A 16,263-nucleotide genomic window follows, 5' to 3' on the forward strand; every position below is an offset into this window, starting at 1 on the left:
GTCCATGAGAATGTTACTATTATCAGTATAGTGTAACCATTAAAATTTTGTTATATAAGAATGGGGAGAGGGAAAAAAACAGACAAAACAAGAAACAATGAATTATAAGATTCTAGACATGTGCCGGGCATTTCTGCCTTGAAAGTTTCCAGACAGTGGTACTAGACAGGAGAATTCAAATGGAGCCTCGTAAATTCCCTGAGTTAAGAAGATGGAGCTTAGAATGTAGACAAAGACAACTAGGGCTTACCGGACAAAATACCAGAGGGGACAGAGCTGCTCAGAGAAATCCAGAGATAGTCGCCTAATATATAGCAGAGTACTGGCTAGTGCATGCATGTGAGGAAATGACCTGAGGCTAGGGAAATAACCATTCAAAACAATAAGAGAGAACAGTGCTTAGGGTTTGCACAATGCCTTTTCCCATCAGTCAGACTTGAAAAACTCACAATTCAGGAAGATCTTAATTCAATAATGGGCAATAATATTTAGTCCTAGACTGAGTATTGCTTTAGACCCACTTAACAAATTGTAAAAATGAATCCTCAAAGTACTTTAACTGCCTCTCAAAACAAAACTCAAGAAATTTTATAGGAATAAAAGATAGCCAGTGCTATTGTCTAGATCTAGAAGGTTCCTCGTAGACTCAATGTGTTAAAGGTGAGAAACTGATGTGAATCCCATTTTTGAGAAGCCAGCTTCTACCTCAAGGCCTGTCCAAAGGGAGGGGGCATGACCCTTGTCCTTGGAAAAACCCACAGAGCACTCCCAAGCACATAGCCACCCTGCTGAGTTGTTTCTCTGTAAATAACAGAAGAGATCTGTGTGGCCAGGTGTCGCTGACTCAGTTATGCTAGTTCCTGTAAAGACCAAAGAATGGGGCCTAATGCCTGACCGTGACCCACAGCAACCCCCTAGCAACCACCAATTAGCCTGAGACAGGGAAAATACCTGAAATGCCAGGTGACCCTCCCAGTTGTTTCCGTGATTGATAACATGTTAGGAAGCCATGTAATTTAGCACATATACCCCTTTGGCTTAAACCATTCAGTTCAAATGTATCCACCTCTTGAACTAAGCAATCACCCTTACCCAACTTGTTCTTGCCAGTGAATGTGCTAATCAATGTCAGAGCTGTTGTTTGATTTTCCCACGGTGTGGAATGATTTGCTGTGTGATGCTTAGAGTATCCCCCCAAACCTATAAAAACTCACTGAACAAAGGACGGGGACTCACTCCCGGGACTGCTGAGTCGGAAATGATTGTGAGTCCAGGCTCAAGCTTGCAATAAAGACTCTTGTGTGATTGCATAGGATTCAGCTCCTGGAGGTCTATTGGGGTCCCATAAATCTGGTATTACATCTGGGGGCTCGTCTGGGATCTCCCAGACTCCAGGACCTCCGAATCAGAGTCTAACACCCGTGAGTCTTATTATCGGTGTGCTGTTGTCTGCTTTGTTCTGACTACGGCCCATAGAATCTGTATTTTGGGCTGGCAACTGGCCTTGGCATACTTGCTACAGGGTCGCCAGCTGGGGCTACTGGAAGACATCCCAGGCCCCCATCAGAGAGTCTTCCAACTCAATCAGAGGGGGATATAAAATCCCCCAATCTGTTCATCTGATTTTAGGGGAAGGCGGGTTGCTTCCGCCACAGTTAGCTTGTGGCCAAGCACCCTACTTCCGTATTTGTCTGCAATCTGAAAAGGGAATCTGTGTTTTGGCTTTTTGTCTGTGTCTCTGTTAAGTGTGATGGCATTGTTTTACTTTGGACTGATGCAGTGTCCCGAGTTCTGATCTACTTTAGATGTGTAGAGTAACTTTAGCCAAATTTTAGCCTAAAAATGTCCTTAGTATGCTTCTCTAGCTTCCCTGTAAATCAAAATGTCAATTTTCTGTTCTCACCTCTTACACCCCTTTGAGTTGTGTTTTAAAGAACTTTGATAAACTTTAACCCCCTTTGTTAAGCAGGATTAGGGAAGCAATGTTTTCTTTTCTTCCCCTAGTTGGCTGCCTTGAGTACACCCACTGCAGAGGCAAATGCCTGCTGGGGATCTAAGAACTGTATATCTCCCAAATTAATAAGTGAAACTCCTTTAAAACTCCCCTGTCCCTCCAGATCAAGAGAGTCACAACCTTTGGGATGGAGTCCCCTGTGTTTCTCCTTTGTTAGCAAAGCAATAAATCTCCCTTTTTCTTTTTCTCAAAATCCTGTCCTCATTATTTAATTGGCATTAATTGGCTTCGAGGGCAGGAACCAAACTTTCAGTTACAAATTTTGACACCCCAGGAGGGACTCTAGAGGAGCCCCTCTGTGAGAACATCTATGGTGCCACTGGTGTAGGAGTCATAATTAAATGGGAGTTGGAAACTTGGGGAGATTTTTCTCTTATCTAGTCTATCTGTTTTAAAGGTTCCTGTCTATCAGCCATAGTCTGGAGCTCCTTAATTAAAGGCAGAGATTGTCACTTATGGCAAAAATTTGAGACCTGACTACATGTTGTAGACAAAAAATGTATTTTAAATGTAAAGGTACAAATAATTTAAAATAAAAGGGTAGAAGAAAAGATATATTATGCCATACTAGTTAAAAGGCTAGAATCACACACATACACCAGACATATACACACACATCAGATACGTATATATACATACATATATTATGCATATATATGTATATATGTATGTAATATAAATGTGTACGTATATATGTACATGTGTGTATGTATATATATACATACACACACACAACACACATACACACACACACACACACACACACACCAGAAATGCAGATTTCAACCAGAAACAACTATCAGGGATAAGGAAAAGAGACATAACAACCCCAACACTTATGTACCTGAAAACAGCTTCAAAATAAAGGAAAGACTGAGAGAGCTATAAGGAGATACAAACAAATTCAGTTACAGGCATAACTTTCAAAACCCTTCCCCAAATTAATAAAAGAGTTAAGTAGGCAGAAAATGGTGAGGCTATAATAAAGTTGACTAACATTACCCAACTCAATCTAAGGGACATTTATGTAACACTATATTTATAGAAGAGCAGGATGTACATTATTCTATTGTAAGGCTCTTGAACTTGGAACATTTACCAAGATGGACAATATTCTGGGCCATAAATCAAACGTCAATAAATTTGAAAGAATTCAACTCATAGCATAGTACTCTCTAACCACATGGAATTAAATAAGAAATCAATAACAAACAGATACTTGTAAAATTGCCATGTATTTGAAAATTAAATAAAAATCCCCACGTGCTTAGAATCTAAGTAACATACTCTAACCCATGATCAGAGAAGAAATAAAAAGCATAAATTAGAAGAAATTTTGAACTAAATGAAAATGAATTTATTAGATGCTGCTCAAGAATATTTAGTGGAAAATTTATAGTACTAAATGCTTCTGCTAAAAACATAAAAAGAAGAGTCTCAAATCAAAGATCTTAGCTTTTATCTTAAGAAATTTAAAAGAGGAAGAAATCAAGCCCAAGGTAATCAGAAGAAATAACAGATTTGAAACTGAAATCAGTGAATCAGAAAACAGAAAAATGATACAAGGAAATTAATGAAACCCAAAAAAACATTATAATAAGATTAATAAAATTTATAAATCTTGAGTCAGTTGGACTATGGAAGGATAAAAATTATTCATATAAGAGTTGATATTACTTCAAATTCTATGAATATTAAAAGAAGACTAAGGACAATTTTATGATATTAAATTTGTCAATTTAGATGAAATGACAAATTATTTGGAAGACACAAAATACTTAAAAGCTCACTTAAGAAAAAACTAGTAACACAAATAGCCCTATATTCATGACTATTGAAAATATAGCTAAGAATTTTCTGGACAATGAGAAGTCCAGAACCAGATGGATTTACTGGCAAATTCTACTAAATACTTAAGCAAAAATTAATACCAATTGTATATAAAGTCTTTCAATAAAATTGGAGATGATAATTTCCAGTTCATTCTATAAGGCTAGCATTACCCTGAAGCCAAAACGTGACAAAGATATTGGACAAAGAAAAATACTGGGGTTGGGGCTTTAGCTCAGTGGTAAAGCAAAGTGTTCAATCCTCACTGGGATCCTCACTCAGCACCACATGAAAACAAAGATACTGTGTGTTCATCTACAACTAAGTATTTTTTTTAAAAAAAAAAAGAAAGAAAGAAAAAGTACCAGCTAATATCTCTCAAATCATAGATGTAAAAATTCTATGTTCATATATGACTACACAACCAGTGTGATTCTACATTGTGTACAACCAAACAAATGAGAAGTTATACGCCATTTATGTATGATGTGTCAAAGTGCATTCTACTGTCATATATAATTAAAACAAAAAAAAACTTAAAAGGCAAAAAAATTCTAAACAAAATTTTAGGAAATAAAATCAAACAACATATTAAAAGGATAATATATTATTACCAAGTAGGGTAAACTCCAGGAATAGAGTTGGTTTCACATTCAAAAGTCAAACAGCATAATTCAACTTATTAACAAAATACAAAAAGAAAAACTACAATTATCTCAACAGAAAAAGAATTTTACAAAATCCAACAACCTTTTCTCTTTGTTTTTGTATGAGGGATTGAATCCAGGGACATTTTATCATTGAGTTACATCCCCAATGCTTTTTATCTTTTATTTTGAGACAGGACATTGCTAAGTTGCTTAGGGCCTCACTAAGTTGCTGAGGCTGTCCTGAAACTTGCGATTCTCCTGCCTCAGTCACCTGAATCTCTGGAATTACAAGTACGTGCCCCCATGTCTATTTCCAACATTGATTTCTTAAAAAACTAGGAAGAGAAGGGAACTTCCTTAGTTTGATAAAGAGCGTTTATTGAAAATCCACAGCTAATGTCATACTTAATGATGAAAGACTAAATGCTTCCTCTCCAAGATCAGGGACTGTCTACTCTCAATGTTCAACATTGTACTGGAAGTTCTAGCCAGTGCGTCTGGCAAGAAAGAAGAAATAAAATACATCCAATTTAAAGACAGAGGTAAAACAGTCTTTAATTGAAGTTGATAGCTATGTAAAAATCAAGAGGAATTTATAAATAACTTTAGTAAGGTCACAGGGCCCAAGATTAATATCCAAAAGTTAATTGTGCATTTCTACATAGTACCAACTATCATAACGTGAAATTTTAAAACAGTACCATTTAAAATAGATCAAAAATATGTAATACTTAGGAATAGATCTGACAAAAGACATGAATTACCTATACATGGAAAACTAAAAAATATTGCTGAGGAAAATTAAAGAGTTATATAAATGGAGAGATATGCCTGATCATGGGGTGGAAGACTCAATATTGTTATAAAATCAATATTAAAATTTCCCCTTGAGATTGAACACAATCCCAATTAACCAAGAAGATTTTCTTGTGGAATTTGAAACACTGATCTGATTATTAAATTCACGTGGAAATGCAAAGGGCTTAGAATACCCAAGATAACTGAAAAGAAAAAATTGGAAATCTAATACTAATTTCAAGCATTATTATAAAGCTGAACTAATTGGAATTTCATGGTATTAATATAAAGAGAGACAGACAGATTGATGAAACAGAAGAGAAAGTCAGAAATAATCCCCCTATACACACTCAGACAACTCATTCTCAAACACATTTACGGGAGTTATAATTTACATACCACTAATTTCATCACCACTATAATGTTATTAGAGAACATTTCCATCATTCCAAAAGGAAATATTGTACCAATGAGTAGTCACTCTCCACTTCTCCCACAAACCTAAGCAACCGCTAACCTTCCTGTCTCTATAGATCTGCCTTCACTAGACATTTCATATAAATGGGATTATCCAATATGTAGTTAACCTTTTGTGACTGGCTTCTTTCACCTGGCATAATGTTTTCAAAGTCTATCCATGTTATAGTAGTACTTCTTTTTTACTGCTGCTATCCCATTGTATGACTATGCTACATGTTATTTTCTCTATTTATCAGTTTTCAGACATTGTGATGCTAGTTTTCAAAGTGCCTATGTTATTGCAATTTCCCACTAGGGATGTAGGAGGATTACAATTTCTCCACATCCTGACCAATATTTGTGATTATCTTTTATTTAATCATGGCTATTCTAATGGTTGTGAACTGGTATCCTGTGGTTCTGATTTCCATTTCCAATAACTAATAATGTTGACCATATTTTTTCATGTATATATTAGCTATTTTTGTTTTCCTGGGAGAAATATCAATCTAAATCTTTGTCCACTTTTTTTTTTTTTCAGTGCTGGGGTTAAAAATAGATGTTAGTCTCCACGGTGACTTGGCGGCCAGGTGTGGAGTTCTGCCAGTAACAGGAAACCCAGCACGAAGGCACGCCAGTGAAGGGAGGAGATAGGAGGGTAGAAGAATTGGCAGTCGAGGACAGGAAGATGGTAGCGAAGGGAGTGCATCACCCCCGTGTGCCGCGTCACTGTGCGGGAGAATGACGAATTAAAATAGCTGAAGGCTGTCTTGTTGGGAATTTCCAGCGAAACTGAGGTGCTCCAGAATCTAGTGGAGGGATTTTTATTGCGTGAGGATCGGCGGCGGGGGCTCGGTCGCAGGCGATTTCTCCGCACGGAGGGTCGCATGGCTTGTTCGGCGGATTGCCCCGCGGCCGGAGTCTGCGGCGCGCGCTGGGAAGCGGAGAGGTGGCGGCGAGGAGGTGCAGCGCTGCGGATTCTGTGGGCTTCTGCCAGCGGTGGAATGGCTACACTCAGTGCTTAGTTCTGGGTTTGAGACGGAGGAGGGAAGCGGTCCAGTTCGGTTCTCCACACCGGTCAGTCCACGGAGGAGGCCAGCGGCCGCCATCTTGGAAAGCTGATGTAATCATCCCTGTTTTCTACTGATCTCAGCTCATTCAGCTACGGAATAGGTGATTTCAAGCTGTTATTTATTTGCCTGCATCTCGCAGACAGATAGCTCAGGCTCAGGGCTAGAGAACCCGCGGAGACGGCTTCTTGGAGCTCGCCCCTAGCAGAGCGTGCTCCGAGCTCTGAGCAGCCGGGTTCTGGTTCCCGGAGCTGCTTTGGACCAGGGCTGGGGAACCCACGGAGACTGCTTCTTGGAGCCTGCTCCTAGCGGACCGTGCACCAAGCTCTGAGCAGCCGGGTTCAGGCTCCCGGAACTGTTTTGGCCCAGGGCTGGGGGGACCCGCGGAGTCTGCTTCTTGGAGCCCGCTCCCAGCAGAGCGTGCACCGAGCTCGGGGAGGCCGGGTTCTGGATCCCGGAGCTGCTTTGGCCCTGGGCTGGGGATCCCGCGGAAACTGCTTCTCGGTCCGGGTCCTGCTGGGTGCTGTGGGGGCCAGAGGGGCAGAGTGGAACTGCCGCCTGCGCCCAGAACAGGCCAAGCGACCCGCCAGTGTGGTATCACGTCACCCCAACTGCATCTGGGGCCGAAGAGAGCAGCCGCCCACGCCTGGATCAGGTCCAGCGACCCGATGGCGTGGTAGTAAAGTCACCCCATTTGGAGTAGGGGCCGAGCAGAGCCGCTGCCCGAGCCTGCAAGGTAGGCAGACCTGCGACCCACCGGCGGGACAGGCCTGGTGGCCTGCCAGCGTGGTGGACACGTCGCACCAATTGGAGTGGGGGCTGAGCGGGGCCACTGCCTGTGCCCGGAAAAGGCCCAGCGACCCACCGGAGTGGCAGTCAGGTAGCCCCATTTGGAGTGGGGGCCAAGCAGAGCTGCCGCCCGAGCCCGCAAGGTAGGCAGACCTGTGACCCACCGGCGGAACAGGCCCAGAGGCCTGCCAGCGTGGTAAACACGTCACACCAATTGGAGTAGGGGCCGAGCAGAGCCGCCCCCCGCATCCGGATCAGGCCCAACGACCCGTGGGCGTGGTAGTCACGTCACCACAATTGGTGTGGGGCCAGAGCAGAGCCGCCACCCGCGCCTGCAGGGTGGGCAGACCTGCGACCGACCGGCAGAGCAGGCCTAGCGGCCCGCCAGCGTAGTAGACAGATCACCCAATTGGAGGAGGAGCACAGCCACTACCCGCTCTGCAAGGGAGATTTTTCAACTATACAAGACCAATATAAATAAATAGGGGGAAAATTTCAAAAACACAACAGTTTTACCAAGCAGAAAGAAACGCGAGCAGTATGAAAAGACAAGGCAAGAAAGGACCACAAGCAATGCAGGTCAACTCAACTTTAGAAGAGGTAATAGCTGCAACAGATGGAATGTCAGATAAAGAATTCAGGATATACATGCTTCAGATGATCTGGAGTCTCAAGGAAGACATGAGACAGCAAAACCAGACAATGAAAGATCACTTTGACAAGGAATTACATAAACAAATCCAAGAAGCAAAGGATCAATTATACAGGGAGATAGAGGTAATAAAAAACAAACAAATAGAAATCCTAGAAATGCAGGAAGCAATAAACCAACTTAAAAACTCAATTGAGAATACTACCAGCAGAGTAGAACACTTAGAAGATAGAACAGACAATGAAGACAAAGTATTTCAACTTGAAAAGAACATAGACAGCTCAGCAAGACAGTTAAGAAACCATGAGCAGAACATCCAAGAGATATGGGATAACATAAAGAGACCAAACTTAAGAGTCATTGGGATACAGGAAGGCATGGAGGTCCATACCAAAGGAATAAACAATCTATTCAATGAAATAATACGAGAAAACTTCCAAGACTTGAAGAATGAGACAATCCCAAATCCTAGAAGCCTACAGGACGCCGAATGTGCAAAATCATAAGAGATCCACACCTAGATACATTATAATGAAGATGCCCAACATACAGAATAAGGAGAGAATTTTAAAAGCTACAAGAGAAAGGAAGCAGATTACATTTAGGGGTAAACCAATCAGGATAAAAGCTGATCTTTCAACGCAGACTCTGAAAGCTAGAAGATCCTGGAATAACATATTTCAAACACTGAAAGAAAATGGGTTCCACCCAAGAATCGTGTATCCGGCAAAATTAAGCTTCAGGATAGAAGATGAAATTAAAACCTTCCACAATAAACAAAAGTTAAAAGAATTTGCAGCTAGAAAACCATCTCTTCAAAAAATCCTTGCCAAAACATTACAGGAAGAGGAAATGGAAAATAACAATGAAAACCAACAGTGGGAGGTAGGACAATAAAGGGGGGAAAATAATCAAAGAAGAAAACAAATCAGGTTTAGTAACATTAATAAACAAATATGGCTGGAAGAACAAACCATATTTCAATAATAACCCTAAATGTTAATGGCTTAAACTCACCAATTAAGAGACACAGGCTAGTTGAATGGATCACAAGACAAGACCCAACAATATGCTGCCTACAGGAGACGCATTTGATAGGAAAAGATATACACAGACTGAAGGTGAAAGGTTGGGAAAAATCATATCACTCATATGGACTGCGGAAACAAGCAGGAGTGTCCATACTCATATCAAATAAAATAGATTTCAAGCCAAAGTTAATCAAAAGGGATAAAGAGGGACACTACATACTGCTCAAGGGAACCATACAACAACAAGACATAACAATCATAAATATATATGCCCCAAACAATGGAGCAGCTATGTTCATCAAGCAAACTCTTCTCAAGTTCAAGAGTCTAATAGACCACCATACAATAATCATGGGAGTCTTCAACACACCTCTCTCACCACTGGACAGATCTTCCAAACAAAAGTTGAATAAGGAAACTATAGAACTCAATAACACAATTAACAACCTAGATTTAATTGACATATATAGAATATACCACCCAACATCAAGCAGTTACACTTTTTTTCTCAGCAGCACATGGATCCTTCTCAAAAATAGATCATATATTATGTCACAGGGCAACTCTTAGACAATATAAAGGAGTAGAGATAATACCATGCATCTTATCTGATCATAATGGAATGAAACTGAAAATCAACGATAAAAGAAGGAAGGAAAAATCATGCATCACTTGGAGAATGAACAATAGGTAACTGAATGATCAATGGGTTTTAGAAGACATTAAGGAGGAAATTAAAAAACTCTTAGAGTTAAATGAAAAGACACAACATATCGGAATCTATGGGACACATTGAAAGCAGTTCTAAGAGGAAAATTCATGGCTTGGAGTTCATTCCTTAAAAAAAGAAAAAACCAACAAATAAATGATCTCATACTTCATCTCAAAATCCTTGAAAAAGAAGAGCAAAACAACAGCGAAAGAAGTAGAAGGCAAGAAATAATTAAAATCAGAGCTGAAATTAATGAAATCGAAACAAAAGAAACAATTGAAAAAATTGACAAAACTAAAAGTTGGTTCTTTGAAAAAATAAATAAAATAGACAGACCCTTAGCCATGCTAACGAAGAGAAGAAGAGAGAGAACTCAAATTACTAGCATATGGGATGAAAAAGGCAATATCACAACAGACACTTCAGAAATACAGAAGATAATCAGAAATTATTTTGAATCCTTATACTCCAATAAAATAGAAGATAGTGAGGGCATCGATAAATTTCTTAAGTCATATGATCTGCCCAGATTGAGTCAGGAGGATATAGACAACCTAAAAAGACCAATAACAATTGAGGAACTAGAAGAAACCATCAATAGACTACCAACTAAGAAAAGCCCAGGACCGGATGGGTATACAGCAGAATTTTACAAAACCTTTAAAGAGGAACTAATACCAATACTTTTCAAGCTATTTCAGGAAATAGAAAAAGAGGGAGAACTTCCAAATTCATTCTACGAGGCCAACATCACCCTGATTCCTAAACCAGACAAAGACACTTCAAAGAAAGAAAACTACAGACCAATATCTCTAATGAACCTAGATGCAAAAATCCTCAATAAAATTCTGGTGAATCGGATTCAAAAACATATCAAAAAAATTGTACACCATGATCAAGTAGGATTCATCCCTGGGATGCAAGGCTGGTTCAATATACGGAAATCAATAAATGTTATTCATCACATCAATAGACTTAAAAATAAGAACCATATGATCATCTCGATAGATGCAGAAAAAGCATTCGACAAAGTACAGCATCCCTTTATGTTCAAAACTCTAGAAAAATTAGGGATAACAGGATCATACCTCAACATAGTAAAAGCAATCTATGCTAAGCCACAGGCTAGCATCATTCTGAATGGAGAAAAATTGAAGGCATTCCCTCTAAAATCTGGAACAAGACAGGGATGCCCTCTCTCACCATTTCTGTTCAACATAGTCCTTGAAACACTGGCCAGAGCAATTAGACAAAATAAATTAAAGGCATAAAAATAGGAAAAGAAGAACTTGAATTATCACTATTTGCAGATGACATGATTCTATACCTAACAGACCCAAAAGGGTCTACAAAGAAACTATTAGAGCTAATAAATGAATTCAGCAAAGTGGCAGGATATAAAATCAACACACATAAATCAAAGGCATTCCTGTATATCAGCGACAAATCCTCTGAAATGGAAATGAGGACAACTACTCCATTCACAATATCCTCAAAAAAAATAATATACTTGGGAATCAACCTAACAAAAGAGGTGAAAGACTTATACAATGAAAACTACAGAACCCTAAAGAGAGATATAGAAGAAGATCTTAGAAGATGGAAAAATATACCCTGTTCATGGATAGGCAGAACTAACATCATCAAAATGGCGATATTACCAAAAGTTCTCTATAAGTTCAATGCAATGCCAATCAAAATCCCAACGGCATTTCTTATAGAAATAGATAAAGCAATCATGAAATTCATATGGAAAAATAAAAGACCCAGAATAGCAAAAACAATGCTAAGCAGGAAGTGTGAATCAGGCGGTATAGCGATACCAGACTTCAAACTATCCTACAGAGCAATAGTAACAAAAACAGCATGGTACTGGTACCAAAACAGGCGGGTGGACCAATGGTATAGAATAGAGGACACAGAAACCAATCCACAAAACTACAACTATCTTATATTTGATAAAGGGGCTAAAAGCATGCAATAGAGGAAGGATAGCATCTTCAACAAATGGTGCTGGGAAAACTGGAAATCCATTTGCATCAAAATGAAACTGAATCCCTTTCTCTCGCCATGCACAAAAGTTAACTCAAAATGGATCAAGGAGCTTGATATCAAATCAGAGACACGGCGTCTGATAGAAGAAAAAGTAGGCTATGATCTACATACTGTGGGGTCGGGCTCCAAATTCCTCAATAGGACACCCATAGCGCAAGAGTTAATAACTAGAATCAACAAATGGGACGTATGCAAACTAAAAAGTGTTTTTCTCAGCAAGAGAAACAATAAGAGAGGTAAATAGGGAGCCTACATCCTGGGAACAAATCTTTACTCCTCACACTTCAGATAGAGCCCTAATATCCAGAATATACAAAGAACTCAAAAAATTAGACAATAAGATAACAAATAACCCAATCAACAAATGGGCCAAGGACCTGAACAGACACTTCTCGGAGGAGGACATACAATCAATCAACAAGTACATGAAAAAATGCTCACCATCGCTAGCAGTCAGAGAAATGCAAATCAAAACCACCATAAGATACCATCTCACTCCAGTAAGATTGGCAGCCATTATGAAGTCCAACAACAACAAGTGCTGGAGAGGATGCGGGGAAAAGGGTACACTTGTTCATTGTTGGTGGGACTGCAAATTGGTGCAGTCAATTTGGAAAGCAGTATGGAGATTTCTTGGAAAGCTGGGAATGGAACCACCATTTGACCCAGCTATTCCCCTTCTCGGTCTATTCCCTAAAGACCTAATAAGAGCATGCTACAGGGACACTGCTGCATCGATGTTCATAGCAGCACAATTCACGATAGCAAGATTGTGGAACTAACCTAGATGCCCTTCAATAGACGAATGGATAAAAAAAATGTGGCATTTATACACAATGGAGTATTACTCTGCATTAAAAAATGACAAAAATCATAGAATTTGGAGGGAAATGGATGGCATTAGAGCAGATTATGCTAAGTGAAGCTAGCCAATCCCTAAAAAACAAATGCCAAATGTCTGCTTTGATATAAGGGGAGTAACTAAGGACAGAGTAGGGACGAAGAGCATGAGAAGAAGATTAACATTAAACAGGGATGAGAGGTGGGAGGGAAAGGGAGAGAGAAGGGAAATTGTATGGAAATGGAAGGTGATCCTCAGGGTTATACAAAATTACATACAAGAGGAAGTGAGGGGTAAGGGAAGAATAATACAAGTGGAAGAAATGATTTACAGTAGAGGGGGTAGAGAGAGAAGAGGGGAGGGGAGGGGAGGGGAGGGGGGATAGTAGAGGATAGGAAAGGCAGCAGAATACAACAGACACTAGAATGGCAATGTGTAGATCAATGGAAGTGTAAATGATGTGATTCAGCAATCTGTATACGGGGTAAAAATGGGAGTTCATAACCCACTTGAATCAAACTGTGAAATAAGATACATCAAGAACTATGTAATGTTTTGAACGACCAACAAAAAAAAATAATGATAAGTTATTGATTTAAGAGGATGAAAGTTACCTCTGTAATCCAGATTTTTCTTAATATAGATTGAATTCTAGCATTCTATCAAAAAAAAAAAGGAAAAAGCAGCTTTACATGTATGAAGACATGAATTGGTGTGAGCATATTTTATATACAAACAGAGATATGAAAAATGGTGTTCTATATGTGTAATAAGAATTGTGATGCATTCTGCTGTCGTGTATTTAAAAAATAAAAGCAATTAAAAAAAATAGATGTTAGGTAGACACTCTACACTAAGCTACATGTCCATCCTCTTGTCTACTTCTAAGTTAGATTAACTGTCTTTTTATTATTATTATATTTATTATTATTTTGGTGACACTGGGGATTGAATCCAGGACCCTGTGCATGTAAGGCAAGCACTCTACCAACTGAGCTATACCCCCAGCCTTGTCTTTTTTATTATTGAGTTGCTATTATATGTTCTAGGTATGTCCTTTATCAGATATAGATTTACAAATACTTTCTACTATTTCATAGTTGTCTTTTCACTTTATTTTTAAATTTTGATCAAGTCCAATTTATCAATCTTCTTTTTTATTGTTTGTTGAACAACTGATTTTTTTAAAAAATATTTTTTTAGTTGTTGATGGACCTTTATTTTTATTTCTTTATATGTTCTGCTGAAAATAGAACCCAGTGCTCACACATGCTAGGCAAGCGTTCTACTACTGAGCCACAACCCCAGCCCCCCCCCACAACTGATTTTTGACAAACACACAAAAGCAATGCAGTACGAAAAAAATATAGCCTTTCACCATACAAAAATAGCCCTTCCACCATGTATGAAAATTAACTCAACCTAGATCACAGACCTAAATATAAAACTTAAAAGGATAATCGTTCAAGAGGAAAGCATAGAAGAAAATCTTTGTTACCTTAGGTTATGCAAGGATTTGTTAAATATGACACAATCTATAAAAGAATAAACTGAAGAACGGGAATTCATCAAAATGTAAAACTTCTCTTTAAAAGACAATGTGAAGATGAAGAAACAAGCCATAGACTGGAAGAAGATCTTCACAAAGCATATATTTGATAAAGGATTTGTATCCACATTATAGTAAAGGACTCTTGAACCTCAACAGTAAGACAACAATCCAAATTTAAAATTTGATTTTTCAACAGACCACCAAAACCAACACAGAGATGGCAAAGAAATGCATGGAAATAAGTTCAATGTCATTCATCACTCGGGAAATGCAAACTAAAACTACAATGAGATATCACTGCACAACCACCTATTCAAATAACTAAAATAAAAAAGACTGATCATGACAAGAGTTGTGAGAATGTAAAGAAACTTGAACCCTCATATACTGCTGTAATATAAAATATAAATATAAAATGCTGAAATGTTAGTATGTTCTTAAGGCCCCCAGAATTTTGGGAATGGTGGATGAGCACTGGTTTCAGCATAAGTCACCAGCTGCATTAGCCATTAACAAGATAAGGCAGCCTGTCCTTTGAAGCTTTGAAACCAGGCACTGGCTTTTCTTAGCAATGAAAGTCCTGTGTTCTATAAATGGATGATGGCATGTCTGTTTACAATATGGTTTACTAAATAATTTATGCCCACTGTTGATACTACTGATCAAAGAAAAATATTTCTTTCAAAATATTATTGCTGATTGACAATGCACTTGGTTAACCAAGAACTCTGATGGAGACGAACAATAAGAGTAATGCTATTTTAATGCCTACTAACACAACATCCATTCTATGGCACAGGGAATAATTTCAACTTTTAAGTCTTATTATTTGCAGAATATATTTTTTAAGGCTATGATTGTCATATATACTTATTTCTCTAATGCACTGGGGCAAAATAAACTGTAAGCCTTCTTAGATGCCACTAAAAGCATTTATGATTCACAGGAGAGGTCAAAATATCAACAGTAAGAGGAGCTTGAAATAAGTTAATCACAACTCTTGTGGTAGATATTTAGGGATTCAAGACTTTGTGAAGGAAGTAACTGCAGATATGGTAGAAAGAGTAAGAGGACTAGAATTCAAAATGAAGCCTTGAAGATATGACTGAATTGCTGTAATCTCATGATAAACCTTTAAAAGATGAGGAGTTGCTTCTCATGGATGAGCAAATAAAATGTTTTTTTTTTTTTTTTTTGAACCAGTGAACCAGGATCTACTTTTTTTAGGGAGGCGGATACCAAGGATTGAACTCAGGGGCACTCAACTACTGAGCCACATCTCCAGGCTTTTTCTGTATTTTATTTAGAGACAGGGTCCCACTGAGTTGTTTAGAGCCTCACCATTAATGAGGCTGGTTTTGAACTTGCAATCTTCTTGCTGAAGCCTCTTGAGCCACTGGGATTACAGGAAGTATGCCACTGCACCTGGTTGGAATCTACTTTTGTTGAAAATGTTGTTAACAGTGTTGAAAAGACAACTAAGGATTTAGAATATAACACAAATTTAGTTGATAAAGCAGGAGCAGGGTTTAAGAGGATGGGCTACAATTTTGAAAAAAGTTCTATTGTGGATAAAATGCTATTAAAAAAATCACATTGCTATAGGGAAATCTTTCATGAAAGGAAGAGTCACCTGATGTGGTAAATTCCATTATGGTCTTATTTTAAGAAATTGCTACCACTCTGATCAGTTAGCAACAATCAACAGTGAGGCAAGATGCTCAACCAGCAAAATTATGACTTGCTAAATGCTCAGATGAACCTTAGCATTTTTTAGCAACAATGAATTTTTAATTACATACATTTTATA

At 38.6% G+C, this 16,263-nt stretch overlaps 1 protein-coding gene across 3 annotated transcripts in view; it reads right to left on the reverse strand.

Moving 5' to 3' along the window:
* Positions 1–16,263, reverse strand: part of CCDC15 (coiled-coil domain containing 15) — an 88,397-nt gene that overhangs the window by 22,422 nt on the left and 49,712 nt on the right. The window lies entirely within an intron of this gene.

Source organism: Spermophilus citellus (genome assembly GCF_964194105.1).
Source record: "Spermophilus citellus genome assembly, chromosome: 2".
Taxonomy (NCBI): Eukaryota; Metazoa; Chordata; class Mammalia; order Rodentia; family Sciuridae; genus Spermophilus; species Spermophilus citellus.